The 25,729-nt window shown below is 28.8% G+C and overlaps 1 long non-coding RNA gene across 1 annotated transcript; it reads left to right on the top strand.

Moving 5' to 3' along the window:
• The first annotated feature begins 15,562 nt into the window (after positions 1-15,562).
• On the top strand, positions 15,563-17,890 carry LOC135951921 (uncharacterized). The gene is made up of 3 exons (XR_010576002.1): positions 15,563-15,642; positions 15,703-15,774; positions 15,834-17,890. It is a non-coding gene; the product is annotated as an uncharacterized LOC135951921 (long non-coding RNA).
• Positions 17,891-25,729: the final 7,839 nt, after the last annotated feature.

Genomic DNA, 25,729 nt, shown 5'->3' on the forward strand with positions numbered 1-25,729 from the left:
TTTGTTGATGAATTCTTGCCTAGGTGAGTTGTAGGTTGAAGAAGCTTTCTCTGTAAGGCGATCGACAGTGTTGAAATCCATTTCGGATGTCTTTTCGTGCGTGGAGCATGGGGTCTGCTCTATGCAGATATATACATTTCTTTCTTCTTCTGTTGGCTCATTTGCCCTCACAGTTGGCGTTCTCTGATCTCCCTTAAGTGCATGTTTATATATTTTTATTCGTAAATTCATTTATAAATTGAGTACTATTTTTATTAAGCTTGATAAAGTTTCGAAAATTTACTTTTCAAGTTTTGCATGATATTATTTATATGTATTTAGAACTTTTATTATTGTATGTTATTTATATATTTAAATTACGTTTCAAAAATTATTTATTTTGATTTTAATTTCATTTGACACAATATTTTAGTTTTTAATTCATTTATTTATACCATGGCAGAACAAGCAAGGTAAAATTATTACGTTCTCAATTACACATTCCCTATAACGTCAAACAAAAGAAAATTACTTTTTTTCGTGAAATATTCAATTCAAATTAAATTTTTTCCAAATAAATATGTGTTAGTTTTAATATAACGTGCAAAACATTGCGAAAATGTTTCGTGAGTCTTGTGTAAATGATTTTATTTTTGTTATGTACATGTTTTTTCTTTTATTCAATAATGTTGATTCTATTTAATGTATTTATCTTCTGTTGTTTAATATTTTTATCTGTTGTCCTGTTTTTATGTGTAATTTGCATTTGTTTCAGTGTTGCTGAAAATTAAGGAAAATAATTAATTAAATGAATTTTTGTGTTAAACAATTGTGTAACTTACCCTTAATTGTTCTCTGAATGTTTCACTATATTCCAAATTCTCTGTAAATAAATGCAAATAAGAATTAAATAATAAATAAAAATAAATTAGATGTTTACTAAAATGTCACTATAATGTTTATGTATGTGTGTGTAAGTGTAAGAATGCACTGTTGTATTTTGTACTAAATGTATATGAAGTTGGCAATGTTTTTACGTTAATTTAATACAGTGTTGTATTTTCATTCAAAACTATTCGAAAAAGGAAAATTATTTAAAAATGTAAAATTATGAATGAAATTAAGATACGTATTAAATTTTATGCGAGCCTGGTGGAATAAAAAGTATGAATACATTGTATAGGACCAGAAAATGAGATTTAGGGGGAATTTCTTTTAAATTTTTGTAGTATTAATATATGTATATAAAATATTAATTTTAATGGCGGATTGTGGGGAAATGTTTTTAAATATATATATATTTACTTTTGGATTTCGCGGTAAGAAAATTGGCAACAAGCGATATTCCAGTATATGATGTTAACCCGCGAAAAAAAAGTAAATAAGACAAAAATAAGTATTTAAAGGATGAAGAATTGGAAAAATAAGAAAGAAGCGAAAGTAAAGTTCAATAGTGTGGTTATTGTGATGGTGCGAAGTTGATTTGTTGAAACATTATTAAATTTTCAAAGTTTAATTTTTTTTAAAACGTATGAAGAAAATTGGTTACCTGGCTACTATCTATGGATTTGGGACATCCATGCAAGAAGTACACCATCATAACCATACGGAATAATAGTAGTCAGGTAACCTATATATGTATGAATTACATCTGCCCTTAAGAATTTGTAGTTGGCGACTCTCAAAGCTAAAAAAAAGGACATGGAAATATACCATGAGTAATGGTGAAGTCATCAAAATTTAATAATAAAAGCAAAGAACATAAAATTCTTAGATAATTCTAGAAAAATTGAAGAAAATATTAAATTAAAAAAAAGCAAATATTAAGTTTAAGTTAAGATTAAGTGTAGGTGTGATTGTGTGATTAACATTATAAGTGTAACGTTTAATGTATAGTTTATGTGTTTGTGTTATTTGATTTAGTTACACTAGTCCCTGAAATTAAAAAAATACTAAATAACATTTCAATTCTATCTAGAGCCCAAATATACCGCGAAAATAGGAAAGATAACTGTGCAATGACAGGACAGCAGTCTACTATTTAGGGAGCTCCTTCATATGTAGAAACAGGAAATACGCGAAAACTTTAAAAATGAACAATATTTGTGCGCTAGATGAAAAGAATAGAGGAAGTAAAAATTCAATAGATAAGAAAAGAAAATTTTATCAAAACAAAATTATTAACGGTTAAAAGAAGATAAGAGGATATGACTGAATTATATATTTGTGTGTATTGTTTACTTATATTTATTTTATATTTTTGTGTTTAGGTTTAAGAAAATTATTAATAAAAACATGTAGTAACTTTATAGTTAATTTTTGATTTGTTTAAATTAGCGAGGTACAGGCAATGATGGAGAGGTAAGTGGAGAAGTGGTCATTTGGGTCGTAGATAAAAGGAAAGCGGATGCGCCTACGACATGGTTGGGAGGGCAACATAGGGGCCAACATCTGTCCCTGGACATTCTTCGTGTGGTACAGTGAGTGTAGTGTCAGTTTTGTGTAGTTTAGTGTTTACTCATTTTTGTTTACTGTGCGGATTCGCGGCTGGTGAGAGGGTTGGGACCTCCCTGAGGTCAATATATGCAACGAGCTAGTTGGAAACCTCGCCAGTCCAACCGAACCGTAACAAATGGCGCCCAATCGAATGTAAAGAAATCAATATGTATGACATCAAAACATGTGGCAATAGCCCATTAATTTTTTTTTATAGCCCAATTACAGCCGTGATTTATATTGCAAGACTTGGCTTGCATAGCCGCTCTAGGACGATATGGAGTGTTGTATGAAGTGGAACTCTTGGATATAATGATCGGCGAAGTTTTTACAGTGGAAAGAATAACAGTAGCTTGCGAGTGACTTGTAGTGTCCCCAAATGTATTGTATTCGTTTCCGTTTTTGTTTGAGTTTGTTTTAGAGTTTGTTTTGGTAATTTTTCAGTGTTGAATGTACTGTAATGTCTGATATCCTGTCGTATCATGTGTATATCGAAGTGTGTTGTATCAGAGTTATATGCGTTCGTCCTGAAAATGATTGTTAAAGTTCAATTGTTTATAGTTATTTGTCAGTTTTGAATGTTGTGTAATGTCTGATAGTCTGTCATGATCGTGTGTATCGTGAAGTGTGTAGTATCAGAGTTATATTCGTTCTAACTGTGAGTAACTTTGTAAAATATTGATTTAGTTTTGTTTGTATACCACATGAAGAATTTCAATCGTTTTTGGTAAACCGCTTTGACCTCCACATCCGTTCATCATTGCCTAAACCAAAATTAAGATAACAATATTATGATTTGAAAGTTTATTTTTATTATTTACTAGTTAACAATTATATTATTTACAATTTTTAATTATTATATATTATATTTATTATCTTCTTTATTTATTTTGCATGTTTATATATTTTTATTCGTAAATTCATTTATAAATTGAGTACTATTTTTATTAAGCTTGATAAAGTTTCGAAAATTTACTTTTCAAGTTTTGCATGATATTATTTATATGTATTTAGAACTTTTATTATTGCATGTTATTTATATATTTAAATTACGTTTCAAAAATTATTTATTTTGATTTTAATTTCATTTGACACAATATTTTAGTTTTTAATTCATTTATTTATACCATGGCAGAACAAGCAAGGTAAAATTATTACGTTCTCAATTATACATTCCCTATAACGTCAAACAAAAGAAAATTAGAAAAAAACAAAATGAAATGTCTAAGAAAAAAATAAATTAATTAAACAAATTTTATTTTTTCCAAATAAATATGTGTTAGTTTTAATATAACGTGCAAAAACATTGCGAAAACAAAATAAAAAGTGATGAGAGTAAATGCGTTATTTGACGTTGCAGGGGTAAATATTGAAAACTCTCCCTAATAATTGTACCTGGTTAGTTCTACCATGATTTATACAATTATTTATTCTTTGACTTATTTATTTATTGATTTTATATTCTATTTATTTATTTATTTATTTGCATGTGATTTTATTATATATTTTAATTACTTATTTATTATCATTATTATTATTTATGTTTATTTATTTATTATATTTATTAAAGTTATGTCCACATTTATATTTATACATTTATTTATTCATTAGATTATTTTCATATTTATTACTTATTTTTAGATTTACTATTTATTTATTTCATTACTTATTAATTTATTTATGTATATTGTTTATTTTTGACTTTAATAATTTAGTTTAGTTATATATTTACCGATTTATCAAAATCTCATTGTTTACTTATATTTTATTTGTTTTGTTATTAAAATTTAATCTGCCAAATTTAAATTGCCAATATCTATCAAATATTTAAATTATTTAAATACAATTGCTTTTGTCACACTTACTTCACATTATACAAGTTTGATTACGACTTTTGATCTCTCGTCTAATCAGAATTTGTTTTAAGTAGCAATTAAATTTTTCGCGTCTTTAGTTTGTATATTTGCCTTATGAATACCATTGTAGAAGTTCGCCAGGATTACAGCATTAAGGAACTGTGATGTACTTTGTCAAGTCCACGATTGTGCAATGAAATTAGTAATAGAAAACCGATATAGTATTTAAATTGTGATGTCTTTTGTGTTTTTAATAATACACATACATATGTAGGTTTAGAGTTGTGCAATATAGATTTAATATCCATGTTGTGCTAGTCTTTCGAATAAAACCTGAAAAAAATTAATGAAATGATTCACAAAGTAAATGCTATATGTCAGATTAACAATAGTGAGTACTTCCCGTAGGTGATATTTTGATGATGATCCGAAATCTCTGAAACTTTTATTACTTAAAGGATTTCAGAGATTAAAGCCAGTTCTGAGCATGAAGTCTTTTTGGAACAGGAATAGAATTCTAGAGGTGTGGCCCGATTTTTTTTTCTGCTTCAAAAGGAGCGCTCGGTTTAATATACTAGGCACACAATTGTGCCCTACTGATCTCATGACAGTAACACGAAAATTTTTTAAATTAGTTTAAAGGGTTGCCTCTATGTATTTATTTCCTCGTGAAACAAATTCAGCAGATTGCTTTTAGTCTTGGGACAGGAGCTAAGATCTATTTAAAGCTCACCTATGACGTAAACTACACTTGCGAGGTTTCCTAAAAACATAAAATTTATTATGTTATTGCCCGGCTAACTCTTATGTAGAGCCGAGCATCTTGATCTCAGGGTGTGAGAGTTCCCCACGTTGGGTTTCCAAACCAACTGACCCGCACACCGTTCCCTCTGGTTATCACCAGTGAACCCGGAGTTTTGTTGCGGGTGGGACGAATGAGAATTTTACCCTATTGTTTTTACGTTAATTTAATACAGTCTTGTATTTTCATTCAAAACTATTCGAAAAAGGAAAATTATTTAAAAATGTAAAATTATGAATGAAATTAAGATACGTATTAAATTTTATGCGAGCCTGGTGGAATAAAAAGTATGAATACATTGTATAGGACCAGAAAATGAGATTTAGGGGGAATTTCTTTTAAATTTTTGTAGTATTAATATATGTATATAAAATATTAATTTTAATGGCGGATTGTGGGGAAATGTTTTTAAATATATATATATTTACTTTTGGATTTCGCGGTAAGAAAATTGGCAACAAGCGATATTCCAGTATATGATGTTAACCCGCGAAAAAAAAGTAAATAAGACAAAAATAAGTATTTAAAGGATGAAGAATTGGAAAAATAAGAAAGAAGCGAAAGTAAAGTTCAATAGTGTGGTTATTGTGATGGTGCGAAGTTGATTTGTTGAAACATTATTAAATTTTCAAAGTTTAATTTTTTTTAAAACGTATGAAGAAAATTGGTTACCTGGCTACTATCTATGGATTTGGGACATCCATGCAAGAAGTACACCATCATAACCATACGGAATAATAGTAGTCAGGTAACCTATATATGTATGAATTACATCTGCCCTTAAGAATTTGTAGTTGGCGACTCTCAAAGCTAAAAAAAAGGACATGGAAATATACCATGAGTAATGGTGAAGTCATCAAAATTTAATAATAAAAGCAAAGAACATAAAATTCTTAGATAATTCTAGAAAAATTGAAGAAAATATTAAAAAAAAGCAAATATTAAGTTTAAGTTAAGATTAAGTGTAGGTGTGATTGTGTGATTAACATTATAAGTGTAACGTTTAATGTATAGTTTATGTGTTTGTGTTATTTGATTTAGTTACACTAGTCCCTGAAATTAAAAAAATACTAAATAACATTTCAATTCTATCTAGAGCCCAAATATACCGCGAAAATACCGCAATGACAGGACAGCAGTCTACTATTTAGGGAGCTCCTTCATATGTAGAAACAGGAAATACGCGAAAACTTTAAAAATGAACAATATTTGTGCGCTAGATGAAAAGAATAGAGGAAGTAAAAATTCAATAGATAAGAAAAGAAAATTTTATCAAAACAAAATTATTAACGGTTAAAAGAAGATAAGAGGATATGACTGAATTATATATTTGTGTGTATTGTTTACTTATATTTATTTTATATTTTTGTGTTTAGGTTTAAGAAAATTATTAATAAAAACATGTAGTAACTTTATAGTTAATTTTTGATTTGTTTAAATTAGCGAGGTACAGGCAATGATGGAGAGGTAAGTGGTGAAGTGGTCATTTGGGTCGTAGATAAAAGGAAAGCGGATGCGCCTACGACATGGTTGGGAGGGCAACATAGGGGCCAACATCTGTCCCTGGACATTCTTCGTGTGGTACAGTGAGTGTAGTGTCAGTTTTGTGTAGTTTAGTGTTTACTCATTTTTGTTTACTGTGCGGATTCGCGGCTGGTGAGAGGGTTAGGACCTCCCTGAGGTCAATATATGCAACGAGCTAGTTGGAAACCTCGCCAGTCCAACCGAACCGTAACAATATCTCAATTTCATCGGCCAAAAGTTCAACTTTTTGTTAACTCCGATTTCAAAAATTTTAATGCCATTCAATAGTAAACACATTGAATCGGTCAAGTCGACCATATAATACCCTACACTAAGTAAATGAGTAAAAACATTTTTCGTTTAAAATATCAACAATTTATATTCGTGACTGATTTTCGGAAGTGGGCCTTATATGGGAGCTATGAACAATTATGGACCTATCACTATGAAATTAGGTCTTGTGATTTATGTTTATATGAAAACTATTTATGTTGAATTTTATGTGTATACCAACATTTTTAAGATATTTATGCACGTTAAAGTGATTTTCGGAAGAGGGTCTATATGGGAGCTATGACTAATTATGGACCGATCGTAACAAAATTTGGTGACACGAATTTCGTATATATAAAACTTATTTGGAGCAAAATTTGTGAAGATAGCTATGTAAATAAAACATTTATGACCGATAAGTCCAATTTCGGGAGGACATTTGTATGGGGGCTAGTTGAAGTAATGGACCGATTTCAGCCAGTTTCAATAGGCTCCGTCCTTGGACCGAAAAGATCATATGTACCAAATGTTATCGAAATATCTTTAAAATTGGGACCTGTACTCTGCGCACCAATATGGTAGGGTATACATATTGTCAATTGTGTGCGTGGCATGCTGTTAAAGTCAAATATTTTATGTCATTTTATAAAAAATATGATTTTTGTAAATTTGATCAGAAGTAAATTATCATTAATCGCAAACTATTATCGATAATTGGATGATTATTTTTTTGTTATGTTGGTATAATAGTCTTTAAGAACTGGTATGATTTGTCACTGTGCCGTTTATAGCTGATGTGTTATTAATTTTATTCTCAGTACTATATTTCAATCAAATAAAAGTGCTTAGTGACAAAAGGGGCTAAAAAAAATTTACTACCAGGAGAAAGGCCAAACTGTCCTCTTTAAGCCTATATATACTTGTTGACCTATTTGTTGAACACTTCTTTCATTTGAATGAAATTACTCCCAAATTTTTTTTCTATTTTTATTTATATGACTGGCGCACATAAATTTTTTCGGTCGAGGACGAAGCCTATTGAAAATGACTGAAATCGGTTCATTATTTCACCTAGAAATTGTTCACCCGAAATTATACTTTATCGGTCGTAAATGTTTAATTTATATATGTATCTACACGAATTTTGCTCCAAATATGTTTTATATAAACTGAATTAATGCCATCTAATTTTATGATGATCGGTCCATAATTAGTCATAGCTCCCATATAAGACCCGCTTCCGAAAATCACTATAACGGGCATAAATATCTTAAAAATGTCGGTATAAACATAAAACTCAACAGAAATAACATTCATATAGACATAAATCACACGACCTAATTTCATGGCGATCGGTCCATACTTAGTCATAGCTCCCATATAATGCCCTCTTACGAAAATCATTCACGAAAATAAATTAAAGTGTAGGGTATTATATGATCGAGTTTGGCCGAACATACTTCCTTATTTGTTTTTATCTGCTGATAACTTTTTTAATAAGTATAGCTGATTCAAAAAACCAAAATTTTGCATTTTCATACTAAATGCTATACAAAAGTTTAAAGTTCAACTTTAACCTTAAATTGCTCAACAACAGCTGAACCGATTTTAATGAAATTAAAACTGGAGAAAAATTCAAGAAGTTATCTGTCTCTTTTGAACTGGGTGTGTGATATCTTTATATGCCTGTGCTACCTTATTTTATTTCATTCTTTACAATGTGTTGCTGTCTTTAAAGCAGAGTATGAAAACAAAGGAAACTTTTGCAAAATGTACAAAACAAATCAAAATATTTAAATTGTATTGTACATGAGGAAAAACAAAACAAAAACTTTTCAAGTGAAAAAGACAGAAAACGAAACAATAAGCTTTTCACCAGTGTTGCCATTTTGACGCTTTTTACGACAGATTCTAAAAACCGGTTTTCGAATAATTTGAAAAAGCTTAATTTTTAAAAACCAGTTTTCGGTTTTTTTCTATCAAAAACCGTTTTTAGTCTTTTTTGTCAATTTAAGAATTGAGGTATATATAATAAATTATTTTTTTTATTAAAACAAATTAAAAAATCGTTCAGTCAAAAGAAAGGATGTATTGTATTTTTTTCCTTAAATTATTTTTTATTACAGACGACTAACTGTTAAAATTGCATTGTATAAAAGATTTAATTAAATATTTTTCAAAATTTGTCCAAATAATTAAAATCTTGTTTTAAGTCGCTCGTTGTTGCAATATTAGTTCTTTTGTGTAGATTTTGAACTTATTTTAATGTTAAACTAAGCTGAGCTTCTAAATTTTTCGAGTCACTTTTAATATATTCGAAATCAGAGCTTGATGAACTTTCATTTAGTTCTGACCAAAAAGTCAATTAAAAAGTGTTACTGTATACTGTACAACAAGGCGAATTTATTACAGGTGACGTTAAAAAGCCATATATTTTATATTTTAATAATTTGAAAGTAAATTTTTAGTTTTTGGTTGAAGTTCATTTATTTTAATTACTCTGTAAATCAAATACCACTGAAAATTAATTTATAGGCAATTCGCAAATGCAGGGTAGAAAAATGCATTCAAATTTGCCAATTGTCTAAAAATTAATTTTCATTGGATTTCTTTGAATTCTTACAGAGTAATTATAATAAATGAACTTGTCTAATCTACATTTAGACACATACATTTATTTTATATTTTTTCTAATGAATTTATTTGGAAACTGAATTATATATTGTAATAGAATTCTTTTAAAGTTATCGATACGAATTGTTATTTTTAAGACTACTGAAATGACAACCCTCAAGTTTAGTACTCGCTAAAGTTTGCTCAAAACCATTTTGTACAAAAAACGAGGTTTCGTGCAAACTAAGCATACATGAAATACTCACTTCTTTTTTTATCGTTCAAGCATAAACTTCAATTTTTAGCATTCAAAGCTTAAAACTTCATTTTATAACTTGCGTTTAAAACCTTTAAAAACTTTGAATTATAAATTTGTAATTTATATAAATTAAAAACTTAAATTAACTAAAATCGAATTCCTTAAAACCTACAATTGTAAACCGAATCATTAACAATAAATAAATAAAACCGATTGGCCTTTATTTTAATTCAACTCATGTGAGGGCTATCGAAATCAAAATGTTTTATTGGTTACAAATTTTTAATATTCAAATATGTAGGTTTTGAAAATTTAGTATTTGAAAATTTTACATTTCAAAATTTTTCATTTGAATATAAAATTCCAAGGAGCTAACAACATACATATAAAATAAATTCTATATTGGATATTATAAATAGAAGTTTATTTTACCATTTATAAGATTGCATTCAATTTATTGCAACATACAGGTATGTTCTGTAATCCACGTGATTTCAAATCACATACCGTTTTAAAATCACACATGTGATTTGTGCCTGTTCTGTAAATCACACTGTTATTATATTTTTCGGTGTGATTTTAAATTTTCGAAAGCACAAGAAAACAGCTGATTCGTTTATTTTAAATGTTTTGTTTTGCTAATCATTTTGTAGAAATATTAAAGTGAAAATAAAAAAATGCCTGGAGCTTCTGTTATATCTTTAATGGAATTAAAAAGAATGGAACTACATTTTATAAAAATTTTGCAAAAACTATGGCGCAAGCTCAACCACTATGTCAAAAAGAAAACAAAACAGTAAAGCTGCCACAGTACACAATTGCTTTTGGTTACCACTTGCTTCAACTTTGTTGCATTTTTTTTTCCAATTTGCGCAAAAAACTTAACGCATATTGATAACTTATAATATAATCTAACAAATATTATAAATTTTATGACGAATTCTATAATTAATTTAAAGATATTGAACATATTTTAGACAAACATTAAAAAATTTTAGTCCGGCAAGCTTCCATGTATTTTCGAAAATCATAAACAGCTGACAACTGAAAACAAACCTGAAACCATTAAAGAAATCACAAAAGCAAATAAACTTATTACAGCAGAAAAGGTGTCTCTAGATTTTTATTAAATTGTAGGTGTTTTTTTAATAAAACAAGTAATTCTATAATAAAATTAATAAAGGACATATTGTTTAATTTATTTAAATAATTTATTTTAATATTTTCCATTCAATAGCCGCAGAAATAACCAAGTGATTTGAAAACATTAGTGACTTTGTTGAACGTTTTAAAATCACAAAATTATGTGCTCAGAACACCATTTATGTGATTTCAAACCACTTTTATACAGGTATGTTCTGTAATCCACGTGATTTCAAATCACATACCGTTTTAAAATCACACGTGTGATTTGTGCCTGTTCTGTAAATCACACTGTTATTATATTTTTCGGTGTGATTTTAAATTTTCGAAAGCACAAGAAAACAGCTGATTCGTTTATTTTTTTTTGCTAATAATTTTGTAGAAATATTAAAGTGAAAATAAAAAAATGCCTGGAGCTTCTGTTATATCTTTAATGGAATTAAAAAGAATGGAACTACATTTTATAAAAATTTTGCAAAAACTATGGCGCAAGCTCAACCACTATGTCAAAAATAAAACAAAACAGCAAAGCTGCCACAGTACACAATTGCTTTTGGTTACCACTTGCTTCAACTTTGTTGCATTTTTTTTCCAATTAGCGCAAAAAACTTAACGCATATTGATAACTTATAATATAATCTAACAAATATTATAAATTTTATGACGAATTCTATAATTAATTTAAAGATATTGAACATATTTTAGACAAACATTAACAAATTTTAGTCCGGCAAGCTTCCATGTATTTTCGAAAATCATAAACAGCTGACAACTGAAAACAAATCTGAAACCACAAAAGAAATCACAAAAGCAAATAAACTTTTTACAGCAGAAAAGGTGTCTCTAGATTTTTATTAAATTTTAGGTGTTTTTTTTAATAAAACAAGTAATTCTATAAGAAAATTAATAAAGGACATATTGTTTAATTTATTTAAATAATTTATTTTAATATTTTCCATTCAATAGCCTCAGAAATAACCAAGTGATTTGAAAACATTAGTGACTTTGTTGAACATTTTAAAATCACAAAATTATGTGCTCAGAACACCTTTTATGTGATTTCAAACCACTTTTATAAAATGTGATTTGCAGAACATACCTGATAGACATCTTAAGGAATATAGAGATTAAGTTGGTTTTGAAACATATTTTGAGCTGAGGTAAGGATGCGTTTTATAACATTCAAAAGGTATTAACTAGAATCCATTTTTTTTTTTAAAAATAAAAAAGGTTTCAATTCAGCCTGGAAAACAAGATTATTTTCGTTTTAATTGAAAACAAGCCAACTTATTCATCAAATCCTGCGAATTTGTATATAGATAAACTCCTGGATTTTGTTTACCCTGTACAAACCATCAATTTCATAATCAATTGCAATTGAATATTGGCTTGAAATAGGAAAATTTTGAATTCCATCATTAATAATTAAAAACTAACTAATTTCAATTTAACAGATTTTAAATCTAATTTATCTTAAACTCATCTTAAACTAATCTAACTTTTCTTAAACTAATCTTAAATTAATTTAACTAACTAAACCTAATTTTAACATAAATCTAACATAATTTAATATTATTAAACTTAATCTTTCTTTAAAAAAAATATGAAATTACATCTAAATAACTTAATTTTAACTTTTCTTAAAACTAATATTAACTTAACATTTTAAATAACTAATTTGTATATTAATTTTTAATCTATTCAAACTTAAATCAACCCTAAAATAATGTAAAATTCATAAATAACAGTTTAATAATACATTTAGACATATACACTTACATATATTCATTCTTCATATAAATACACTTAACAAAATTTAAAAATCGGAAAATTCAAAATTTGAGAATCGAAATTTAAAAAAAATCTGCAAGTAAGAACCAAATTCAACATCACATCAGGCCTGTTGTCATCGTTGGATAAAATTTGGGTGAGTTTGTATATTGTCTTTAATACTTGAAAATTTGAATTTTGAATTATATTGATATTTTAAATTGAATGTAAAATTATTTTAAGATTTAATATTCATAACATTAAATTTTAAAATATTATGTTGTTAACATTTAGAAACAACCCAAAATTTCGACTTAACATATTTCAATTTAAAATATTCACAAATTACACTGTTACATTAAATAAATATACAAATTATAAATACAGTTGTACATATACTTCTACACTACAATAAATTAGAATAATAATTTATAAATTAAGTTATTAGTTTTGATACTTTTTTACAAATGTTTACATTTCATTTTTGTTTAATAAATATTGTTTAACTTCACATTCATATAATGTTAAATTAAAGAGTTCATTTTCATTATTTCCATGAACAGTTAGATCGCAAAAGTTAGTGTAATAGATAGGGCTATCTCATGAAAAGTTTATGGTAAGATAGCATGGCAGGGAGTGTAAATACCAGAAGGAAGTAACACCATCTTCTTCCTTAGCTAAATTTCAGTCCATGTATCTATTTTTTAGTTTATTTTATCGGTTAACATTGAATACTTTATGCTACCTTTTTAAATTTATTTTGTACGGTTCTTAACTAATTTCGAGGAAGACAAGAAACCACCCCATTTCCCTGAGCACGGTCGGATTAAAAGGTAGCACAGTCTTCCGAGAGATAGGGCCAAGAGAAGTTTGGACCGTTACACTCCCCTCTCGCCACTCTACTCAATAGAGTTTATAATTTAGTTACTCTAACTATTTTCATGGTCCAGTCGAGCCAACATTAAAGAAGAGAATCGATTAACAACAAAGCAACGACAATATCAACAGCATCCAGCAAAAACAATTGTCTCTCCAAAAACAAACCACACAATGAGGTAAAGAATGTAGTAAGAAATCACATACAATCAGTAAAATATCAAAAGGCAACAGTAAGTACCTAGCAAATAATACAAAAAAGTAAAAAAAACCTACAATAACAAACGTGTAAAATATTAAAATTCAAAGTCATAGAAAAACAACAAAAAAACCGAAGAAAATTTGCAAAAATAGAACATACAAATTTATAAGTGCTAAAATTTCAAAAAAGTCCGGAAAAATTAAGTAAAATAAATAAAAATATGCAGAAAAAACAAAATTTTTTAAATAAAAGTACATAATAGTCTGTCCGTAATTAAACAAAAAAAAAATACCACAATAAAACACCATAGTATTCCCTTTTTAAAGTTCATAAAAAAAATTAAAAAAAATTTTTTAAATCTCATAATCCAAAATAATAAAATTACATCAAAATCTTATATTCTAAAGAAATTTCTCGATCAAAAAACCGTTACAGTTTTTTGTTATACATACAAAAATATTGCATACATAGTCTACATATAATAGTGAAAAAAATAAAAATAAAACAAAGGAGAAAAAAGGAAAAAGCCGTTAAGTTGTCTGCTGTTTGCTCACACATTTGTTCATACCTTCAAAGAAGAATACAAAATTATCAGGGAAATACAAATCAGGAGAAATCAACAGTTTTTTTTTTGGATAACCGAGTAAAGGTATTTCCCCTACTTATTCAGTTTTTTTACCATAAATTCATCATCATTTTTTGTATTAAAAACACATAAGAATTTCATTTAAAATATTTAAGAGCAAATTAAAGCAACCATCAAAAGAAAGTGTAATTTAAACTTCTCTTATTTTTGATCTCTTCAAGTACAATAAAAAGAAAGATAAAAAGAAATATTTCATATTAATGTACATTGTGTTTGCATTCTCTTTAAGAAAAAGTGTAATATTAACCATAACTAACAATTTACATTAGTGGTGTTCAAAAATAAAAATGAAGATGTATTGGTGAGAGAGCTACCCTGCTAACATAATGTCAAACACTTAAAATAATAACAAAATGAAGAAAGTTTAGATTTAGAATTGTTGTCAAATAAAACCAATTTATTAAATGAATATAATTTAAATTTTAAGGAAATGAAAGATTATACATTATGCGGTCGAAATACTCTCAAATTTTTTATTTATTTTTAACTTTGTTTTTTTTGTGTTCAATTGTAATTGAAACGCGTGTGTTTGCTATGCTTCATCCAAAAACCAACCAACAATTGGTTTGAATTTCTCAAAAAATGAGACATTTATTATGCTCTTTAAAAGAGCGTAACAAATGTGTTTAATTTTTTTAAACAATTGTTGCATGGGATCAGCGATGCCGTTTTGGTTATTTATAACCAAAATTGGTTATTTTTTTTTTCAATGTGTAGACGTGTATTTTTTTTATATTTTGGTTACTTTTTATTAATAGCAGTTCTAAATATATGTTTTCAGTGTAAAAATGTTAAAGCTTTTTATGATACTATTTAGACAACTCTATTAATACTTAGAACAAATAGTAACTTACTCAAATAATCTACTATGTTTGTTTTTGCAAAAAATGCATGTCTGCAAAAATGACGCCAATTATCAAGGCGAATTTATAGAAGGTGACCTCAGTTGCTTAGACAATTGAACTGTCAATTCACTTGTGCAAAAACAACAACAGGCAACTTTGACACTTCACTTATCTTTTAACAAAAACAAAGTACCTGTTGTTTTGCTACTTGTTAAATTTGTTGTAGTTCTGTCGACACCTTCTATAGATTCGCCTTGCCATTTATTAATAAAATTAAAAAGTGAACAACTAACAAGAGTCGGAAAGCAAATTAAAAAATTTAAAACAACACAAGCAAAAATTAATGGAGAATGTATAGGTAAAAAATTTGTAAATACGTGAAGTATGTTTGTACCATATTAAATTAAATTCTTTTTAGTTTTTTAATAAGAAAGCCTGCAGCCAATAATGATAGTAATGAATTATCATCTGAAAGCGGCGATGAAAGCTGGTAAAACTTTTTTTATGTTATTTAAATACATGTGTATTAATGCAATTATTGAATTACAGTGGAGCTACAAAAAATCCCAAAAGAAACTTCCGCACAGTCTGGCTGGATGAATTTGCATGGCTTCGAAACAGAGATGGGTGTGGCTTTTGTGTAGCATGTGATAAAAAGCTTAACAATCATGTGAGTTATTTAAGAATACATGGATCTTTACGCATTCACATTCTAAATGTTGAGAGGAAAAAAAATCAAATTAAAATAAATACCTTTGGAAATCCTCAAAAAGTAAGCAAGTTCATCATGCGGAACTCGCATTAGTAATGTTTTTAGTCGACCACAACTTACCATTTTTACTAATGGACTATTTACCCAGTTTGTTGGTAGAATGCTGTCCCGACTCAAAAATTGCAAGGTCAGTAAAATGTGGCAGATCAAAATCAACACAGCTAACAGAAACGTTAGCAAATAAAGCTAAAAATGACATTATCTCCAAAATAAAAGCTACAAAATTTTCATTAATAGTAGATGAAACGACGGACGTATCTACAAAAAAGTCACTGGTTTTAGTTGTAAGATACATGGACAAACTTTCGCGAAATATTCATGACAGATTTTTAGCACTTATAGAAGTTAAAAACTCAGACACCAAATCTTTATATGCCACTATAAAAGATTTTTTAAAAAGCCACGACATACCTCTACAAAATGTTATTGGTTTAGCAACCGATGGAGCCAACGTAATGGCAGGAGAAGCTAATGGGTTGCAAGCTAAATTTAAAGATGATGTCGAAATATTTTTCATAAAGTGCACTTGTCATTCACTACATCTTTGTTCAGCATATGCTTGCAAAAAGCTTCCTACAACGATTGAAACATTGTGCCGAAATATTTATAACCTTTTCTCACATAGTCCGAAACGAATTCAAGAATTTAAGGAATTCCAGGACTATTGCCACGTCGAACCACATAAAATATTAGGGATTTCCATGACCCGTTGGCTGGCACTAGAAACGGTTATTAATCGTATTATTGAACAGTGGTCAGCTCTGAAATTATATTTCATATCGTTTTATTTGGAAGTAAATGGAATAAAGGAGTGCGAGATTGGAGATGTAATGGGTGACCCTTGCATAAAAGTATATTTTTTGTTTCTATCCTATATTTTAAATATAATAAATAATTTGAACAAAGAGTTTCAATCGGAAAGAGTGAGGCTACCGTATGTTTACTGTCAACTGGAATTAAATTTTAAATTAATTTTGAGCAACTTTACTAAATGCGCTTTTGTAAAAAGTTTAGATACATTAGAGTCAGTAAATTTGTTAGACGAAAGTAATTACTTGAATATAGAAAATATTTTTATAGGCAGAAAAGCTGAGCTATGTTTGCAAGAATCAGAATTATCGGATGTAAAAAAATATGAAATTAAAAAAAATATTCAATCATTTTATTTAGAAATTTTAAGTGAAATTGCAAAACGTTTTGATTTTTCAAGAAAAGACTTAAAACATCTTTCTACAATAACACCACACAATGTTTTAAAATCAACAGAAATTTCAATTGAACCACTATTAACATGTTTTCCAAATTTAACCAACGGCAACGAAGAAAAAATTTCAACACAATGGAAATTATTAAGATTTTCTAACATTGGCCTCAAAAGTGACATGGATATAGCGAGTTTTGGAACAAAGTCCTAAGCTATAAAAATGGAATGGAAGAAAATTGTTTTGAAGAATTAGTTGATTTTGTATTTAATGTAATGTCATTGCCACATAGCTCAGCAGCTGCTGAAAGAAAATTTTCTCAGCTAAATTTAATAAAAACTAAATTTCGCAATAAACTTGATTTTAAAACAATTAATAACATAATGCAGTCAAAAGAATTGCTCCAAAATAAAAATGATCCGCATTATGTATGGTCTGCCAAAGGCATGCCTGAAATTTTAAATAATTTTCTGAAATTTTAAATAATTTTCAGTTACACAAAAAATAAAACAGAAAAAATAGTTTTTGAAATTAAATATGCATAAATTGATAATTATACCAAAATTAAATCTGTTATCAAAAATATATTATTAACCGATTTTGTTTCTATATTATCTTAATATTTTATAAATTAGCCGAAACCGAAATAAAACCGAAACCAATCTGTTTTGGTTTTATTTCGGTTTTGATGTTATAGAAACAAATTATAAAAACTATTGATAATATATAAAAATGCGTTGCATATTTTAAATAACAGATTTGACTTTGGTATAATTATCAGTTTATGCATATTTAATTTCAAAAATTATTAAGTCATTTAGTCCTAAAAGTGATGAATTTTTAATTCAATTGAATTTTTTGATCTCTAATATTTTTTATTCTTGGTATTTTTAAATCAAATTTTGAATGTACATTTTATAAATATTTGATAAAATAATAATACAACTGTGAATTTAATCCTTATCTGTAAAGTACAAATCTGTATTAATTTTTTAATTCAATTGAATTTCTTGATCTCAAATATTTTTTTACTCTTGGTATATAGAAATAAGATACATATGTAATGAAATTGCATTTAAGTTTGTTTTTTGTTTGTTTAATTATTAATAAGTTATTTATGTAACAGAATTACATTTATTTTTATTTACTTGTATAATAACATTTTTATTTTATCGATACTATGAATTGAATCCTTATCTGTAAAGTACAAATCTTTATTAATATTACAATGTTAATTAATGTTTAATAAATAAAAACTATTTTGGTTATTTTTTTTCTTATTTGGTTACTTTTTTTCTTAATGTTGGTTAGAAAAATATTTCAGTCGTGGCAACACTGCATGGGATGAACATCACTGATTTACATACACACATACTGAGTGAAGTCTCTTCTGACACAAAGACTTGTTTCTCTTTAATAATCAATGCGTGTAGTGGTTAGTCAAGTTTTGCATTTGCATTTATTTGTTGGTTTACAACTCTTCATCCAGTGTTTTTAAAACTGACATCAACATAAAAATTCTTTTTCGTGTTGATTTATACAAAACAAACCGTCGCTTAAAGAAAATAATAGAAAATTATAAAAATATACAGTCCACTGCTTTAAAAAAATTAAACAAGATCAAAATCTAAGGTTTTGTTACTTTCGTACAAATATTCGACAATTTCAGTTAAGTTAAATCTCTCTAAATTGCATATCAACCCCTAAAGTACAAAGCAAAACAAGTGTGTGAAATTAAAAACTCAAGAGAAAAGTATTAAAAACTCTTTAAAGTGCAAACACAAATATTTTAAAGCAAACAACAATATTTTTTCAAGAGCAAATTACACAGTGAGTTTCAAACTATTAAATTATTTATACAGTGATTTCCAAACTCTAACGGCCATTTTCACAATGTACGATTATTTCATTTTAACCGGGAAATTAACTAACTGTCGGTTTGTTTAACGGGGACCATTTAACCAACGGTTACCAATTTACGTTTCACCATCATTTGATTACTTAACCAAAGCATTCAGTAGAAAGTATGGCAATAATGCATACATTTGTTTACGAAAAATAGTGTAATGAAAGATTGAAATATAAAAAATTGTCTAAAAGACGGCATAAAAAATAATAATTTGTGTTTTCTTAGTGGTATAATAAAAAAACGTATAAAACTCAAAAATATTAAGGTACCTAACTGTAAAATTTACAGAACAAACTGAACAACAATTACTGAAAACCAACAAGGAAAAGTGCACATTTGTTGTTTGGTTTGTAAGTGCAATATCCGGGTGGTATATGGATCAACTCGTGCAAAATTTTCTTTTCTTCGCTTTACACTTTTAAAAATTATAAATATTACAAAAATATAAATGTTTTTCCATGTTCTTTTATTATATTTCTTACAACTAAGATGCTAACCGGCGAAATTTGTTCGGTTATATTTAACAGCAACTTTGTTGTTAAATAGTGTCAATTAAGAATTAATCGTACATTGTGAAATTCAAATTAGCCTAACTTGCGGTTAAAGTTCACGTTAACTTTTAATCGTACATTGTGAGAATGGCCGTAAATTGTTTTTAAGTTTCACTCAACAAATTCTATCAAAAGTGCTGCCATAGTGTAGTGTTATTTTCTTTCCTGAAAACTACTAAAAAATTTTCAAAATTTAAATAACTTTCTACGAATATTACCTAAATTTTTTCGAAAATTAAAACGGAAATATAATAATTAATATTTTCTTTCAAAAATCAATATCTTTAATCCGTTTATAACAAAATGTATTTTCTCATTGGCACAAAAATACTTAAATATCACACAATCAAAATTTTATTAAAATATTTTATCGAATGCACTTGATAATCAACAACGCTGATTTTATCTGTAGTGCGATTCACTAACTTTTAACGAACCGACAATCGTAATGTTTATCGACATAAATAATCGCTTGCAGTAACGATAGTGTAATTCAGTAATTTATTTTTAACGATTGTTTAAGATATGACATCTCTGTCTACAAAATATCAAAATAAGCGAAAAGTAGAAAACCAATATTTGACACAAAATGAAATAATTAACCAGTGGTGTAGTGAGTACAACGTTGACTAGCAATCGGAAGGTTGTTGGTTCGACACTTGGCTGCGACTTACTTTTTTTTATTTATTTTTTTTAGTAAATACATAATTTTATAAATAATTCTACTAGCAAAATAACTTATTTCAGTCCAAAATGTAAAGGATTACTTTTGGGACATCGGGAACAAAAATAAGTACTTCTTCCAGGTGAATAATTAGTAGTATAATCTTCAAATTTCCCTATTTTTCAGCTTATTTTTTATATTGTATTGTAAATATTAATAAGTTAAGTAAATAAAATTGTGTTTCCATTATTTTTACGATAGTTCCAGCTACAAAAGATGAAGATGACGAAGAATTGCAAATACACTTTATCGATTAAATAAACACAACTTAAATTATTGTCGCTAACATAACGAAAAAAAACTGCTTTAAGTAACAGCTGACTTCAACCGACAGCGAATGTCGTTAAAAATGTTACTGAATAGCTAATTCGATAAATTTTCGCTATATTTATTTTAACGATACGATTATCGTTATAAAAGTTAGTGAATCGCACTACTGGTGTCTTTAATACGTTAGAGTTACCATTTAGTTTCTCAATTAAAATCCCTATAATTAAAATTGTATATCCTAAATATAATCCCAAACAAGGAATAATTTACAAATCAAACTTTATTAAAATAAAATTATAAAAAAAAATAATACAACTATCAATAGAGTTGTGAATAACATTTTGCTCGTTATCAACAAAATTTTTTTTATTGAAATTTGATATTTATTAATTCAAATTAAAAAACAAATTTTATTTGAACGTAATCTCTCAAATTATCTTAAAATTTATTGAATTTCATTGTATAATTCAAATTAAAAAATAATATAAATATCTGTGCCTCTCAAATATCTTACTTTGCACAACACAACAACTTATTATCCCATAGTTGAGCCCTTTGAAGAGTTAAGATTGATTACAATTTTTTGTGAAAATCTGATACTACTATTCGATTAGCGTGTATATCCTCTCCATTTATTAGTTTTCACAAAATTTAATTAATCTAACGCTATTTCAACAAACTAACGATTAGAAGTTCTATATTCATTTCATTCTTTTTGCAAGACAATTAACGTCTAGTGCTATAACTCAATATAGCTCCTCCACTACCCCACTGAATATAGAAACAATAATAAGGGTCCTCATGTAAACGCTTATATGCCTCGTAAACTGTGCAATCTGTGCATTTTTATACTCTCGCAAATGAACTGTCAAAAAATGTATGGAAATTCGTTTGCACAACTCGGATAAGTTTGCGCGAAACTTGAATTTATTGTGCATTTGATGAATCAGCTGCTTTTGTTTACTTTTATTAATAAGAAATAAAAATCAAATAAAATATAAAAATTTTGAGCATGTGAAAATTGTGTAACTTTAGAACAGAATGATTGTATTAAATGACATTGTATATGAAAGCATTAACCAACAGCTAGAACATAAATAAAATCTTACAAACTATGTATATCACCGTTTGTTCCAAAGATTTAACTTTCATTCAACATTTTTAAAATTAAAATTTATACAATTTGAAAATTTATTTTTTAAGGCTTTTGTTGAATTTATTTTTATTTGACATTTGTATCAAATAGAGAGAAATTTAATGTATAAACTTGCACAAAATTGAAAAGGTGGGTTCATGAAACACGTCGCGCAAATTTGCACAATTGAACAAATGGGATACTTAAGCGTTTAAATGAGTACCCTTAATATGTGCTAATACTCATATACTTAAGCTAGATTACACAATCTAATAATATTTTACACAACCCTTTAATATTGAAATCGTTTCTTAAAATACAATTTTATCTATTGTAACTATAAAATGACTACCTCATCTGCTTCCCCTAAAGAACGATTTGTCTTTGAATGCGACCATTTGCTTCAATTCTGCCAAAAATTCAAGAGAACTGCTGTTGAAGATCAAACTGAGCCACTTCTGGAAGTTAAGCTGAAGGACTTAGATGCAAGATGGGTCAAAGTAGAAGCATCTTATGAAAATGTAATGTTGGCTCATGAAGATTTAGCTTCACCCGAATTTAAAGAACAGGCTAAAACTAATTTCGATGCCTGCGTAGATGCATACTACACTTGTACCTCTCAAATGCTAGATTTACAAAAAGCATTCAGATTAGATGCATCATCACAAATTCAAGGAAAAGAAGCAGTCGCACGTTATTCCCAACCCCTCCAAAACATTGTTTCTGAAAGCTCTAAACAACCCCCTTGTGACACCGAAGTATTTAAAGGTAGCTATGAGCAATAAGAACCTCAAAGGATTGCTTTAATATCACAAATACAACACAACCCAACATACAAACTTATACATCCCAAGAAAATCTCAATGTACCCTTCTGTAGACTCTGCAATGAAAATCACTCTTTGAGAATTTTTTCAAAATTTCGAACCTTTACGGTACAACAAAGAGTCGGTTATGTATTCAAAAATAAATTTTGCAATAACTGTTTGTCTTCAACCCATCTCAAGGCAAATTGCAAAAGTAAAAACGCTTGCCTCATCTGCTTCACATGAACCAAAAGTTTCAAAATGCCCCTCAAGCAAGTGAGGACACTCAAGCTAGCAAGATGTCAAACTAAAATAAAATTTTCTCTCGTCAAATACTCTCAAATATGTCCCAATCTGACCAAAACAAAACTCAAACTGAACTCCCTTCAACTTCAAGACAAATTCAGTATAATGTCTCAATGAGCAACGAAAATATTCTTTTACGTACTGCGTTAGTACAAATAGACCATCAAGGTCAACTATTTACTGTCAGAGCGTTAATTGACCCAGGTTCTCAACGAACATTCTTAAACGAAAAAGTCAGAAATCCTCTACAGCTCCCATATCGCAAATCTCAGTATGAAATCGTTGGCATTGGCGGACAAAAACAATCCGCAAGCAAAGAGTGTGAATTCACATTATATGCAAAGAAACACAATTTACGTGTGCCCATTAAATCCATTATATTGCCCAAAGTCACTAAATGCTACCATCACATTGCTTTGAAATTCCTAACTCAACTAAACTCGCAGAATTAGATCTCGCAGACCCAACATTTAATAAAGCTTCTCAAATAGTCTAATTCTAGGCAACGAGTGTGAATTCACATTATTTCCTCAACATCGAAGGAATAAAAAAGAATATATGTGGTCAAACATCCGCCTACAATACCATATTTGGGTGGGTCCAATGAAAACACAGACAATTCAGTCTTTTACAACCTCAGTTGTCCCGAACGAAGTTTCCGAACTAAATTATATATTGAAAAATTTTGGGAACAGGAAGAAATACCTATGACTCGACCAAACTCAGTTGAACATAATTTTTGTGAAAAGTTTTATGCCCAAACAACCAGACGAAATGAAGACGGTAGATCGTAAGATTACCTTTCAAAACTGAATTTCCCGAAGAAGTCTTCTTAGGTTCGTCTCGTTTTGTTGCCTTAGCCCAATACTTAAGAATGGAGAAAACTCTATCAAAAGACTCCACACTCCAGTCCCAATACAAAGATGTTCTTAACGAATATATAACCCTAGACCACATGGAAGAAACTTCCCCTTATGAAATTGTATCCCAAGGCAAATATAACTCATTTTATTTACCACACCACGCAGTTGCTCGCCCAGAGCACAAAACGACAAAAGTAAGAGTTGTATTCAACGCTTCAAGAAAGTCAAAATCACAATTTTCTCTCAATGATATACTTTACACATGTCCCACTCTCCAGAATGATTTAATTACCATTATTCTCAATTGGAGAAAATACAAATACGTATTTAGTGGCGATATACAAAAAATGTATCGACAGATACTTGTGCACCCTGATGACAGACCCTTTCAAAGGATTTTATTCCAAACTCAAGTTGACAATCCTATAAAAGATTACCAATTGAAAACAGTAACTTTCGGAGTAAACTGTGCCCCTTATTTGGCGATTCGGACCCTTCTTCAGTTCGCTTCAGATTCCGAATCCGCATACCCCAAAGCAGCGTCAATTCTGCGCACCGACACTTATATCGATGACATTCTTTCTGGAGGTTACTCAATTGAAGAAGCTCTTTCTGCTCAGAGTCAGCTTATCAAAACATTAAAATCAGCTAGTTTGCCTTTAAAGAAAATCACAGCAAACGATCCAAAGCTACTCTCCCACTTACCCAAAGAAGATCTTTATGATAAAGATTTTCTTCGTTTACATGAATCCAGCTGTACGAAAACACTCGGCATTAAATGGAATGCAATCACAGATGCATTTACAAACACGCGGCTGTAGGTCTCAAGATCTCTGACCATCGTGGTTAAACAAACCCTCCTCAGAATGGCCAAACCGAAATCCTCTAAAAACACAGGAAAGTCCGAAGAAAACAATAGCCCTACATACAGAAGTTCAACAAAATGATGTTCTAAACAGGTTCTCTTCATATAGCAAAGCCCTACGTGTTATATGTTACGTTTTCAGATTCTTTCAAAGATGTATAAAGAATTTAAGGCAAAATGTTTATGTTCCTCCCAATGCAAATTTAACCCAAGAATAGACTCGTAATCTTAGCTCAAAAACAATTTTATTTAGAAGAATATGAATGTTGTTCTAAATCCCAGAATATACCGAATAAAAGTGCACTCAAATCTCTAAATCCACTAATAGACTTAAACTCAGTTTTACGCGTAAATGTTCGACTAACTTCCTTATAACGAGCGTTACCCAATAATTCTACCTGGTAACTCACAATTTTGCAAACTTTACTTAAAACATTTACACGAATTTCTTTCTCATGGTGAATGCAGCCAAATGTGCCGAATGGTGCAAACAGAATTTTATATTTTCAGACTTAAGCCTCGAATTAAGAACATAGTACGTAACTGTAAGACATGCATAATTTACAAACAGCAGCCTTGTACCCAAATAATGGCCCCTTTACCCCCTGAAAGATGTATTTTGTCGGTCCCCTTTCAAATAACAGGCATTGACTTTGTAGGTCCCTTTGATCTCAAAACATCATCCCTACGAAAATCTAATTCTAGATATAGCTCAAAAATATATTACACAGGTATTTGAATGGAAGTTCATTCCACCACACGCTCCACACATGGGTGGTCTTTGAATTTAAAACGAATAGCAGGTCCCCAAAAATTCAATTTTGAAGAGTTTTCCACCATTTTAGCCCGAATTGAAAGTGTCCTTAATTCCCGTCCAATCTCAGCTCTATCTGAAGACCCTTCAGATTTAACAGCATTAACTCCAGGACATTTCTTAAGAGGAGCACCCTTAATGGCTCTCCCAGAGCAATCCTTTCATAAAATGTCGCTTATAAATAGGTGGGAAAAACTAAAAGCAATCCACCACCAATTCGCTATCAGAT

The sequence above is a fragment of the Calliphora vicina genome, chromosome 2, assembly GCF_958450345.1.
Source record: "Calliphora vicina chromosome 2, idCalVici1.1, whole genome shotgun sequence".
In the NCBI taxonomy this organism is placed as follows: domain Eukaryota; kingdom Metazoa; phylum Arthropoda; class Insecta; order Diptera; family Calliphoridae; genus Calliphora; species Calliphora vicina.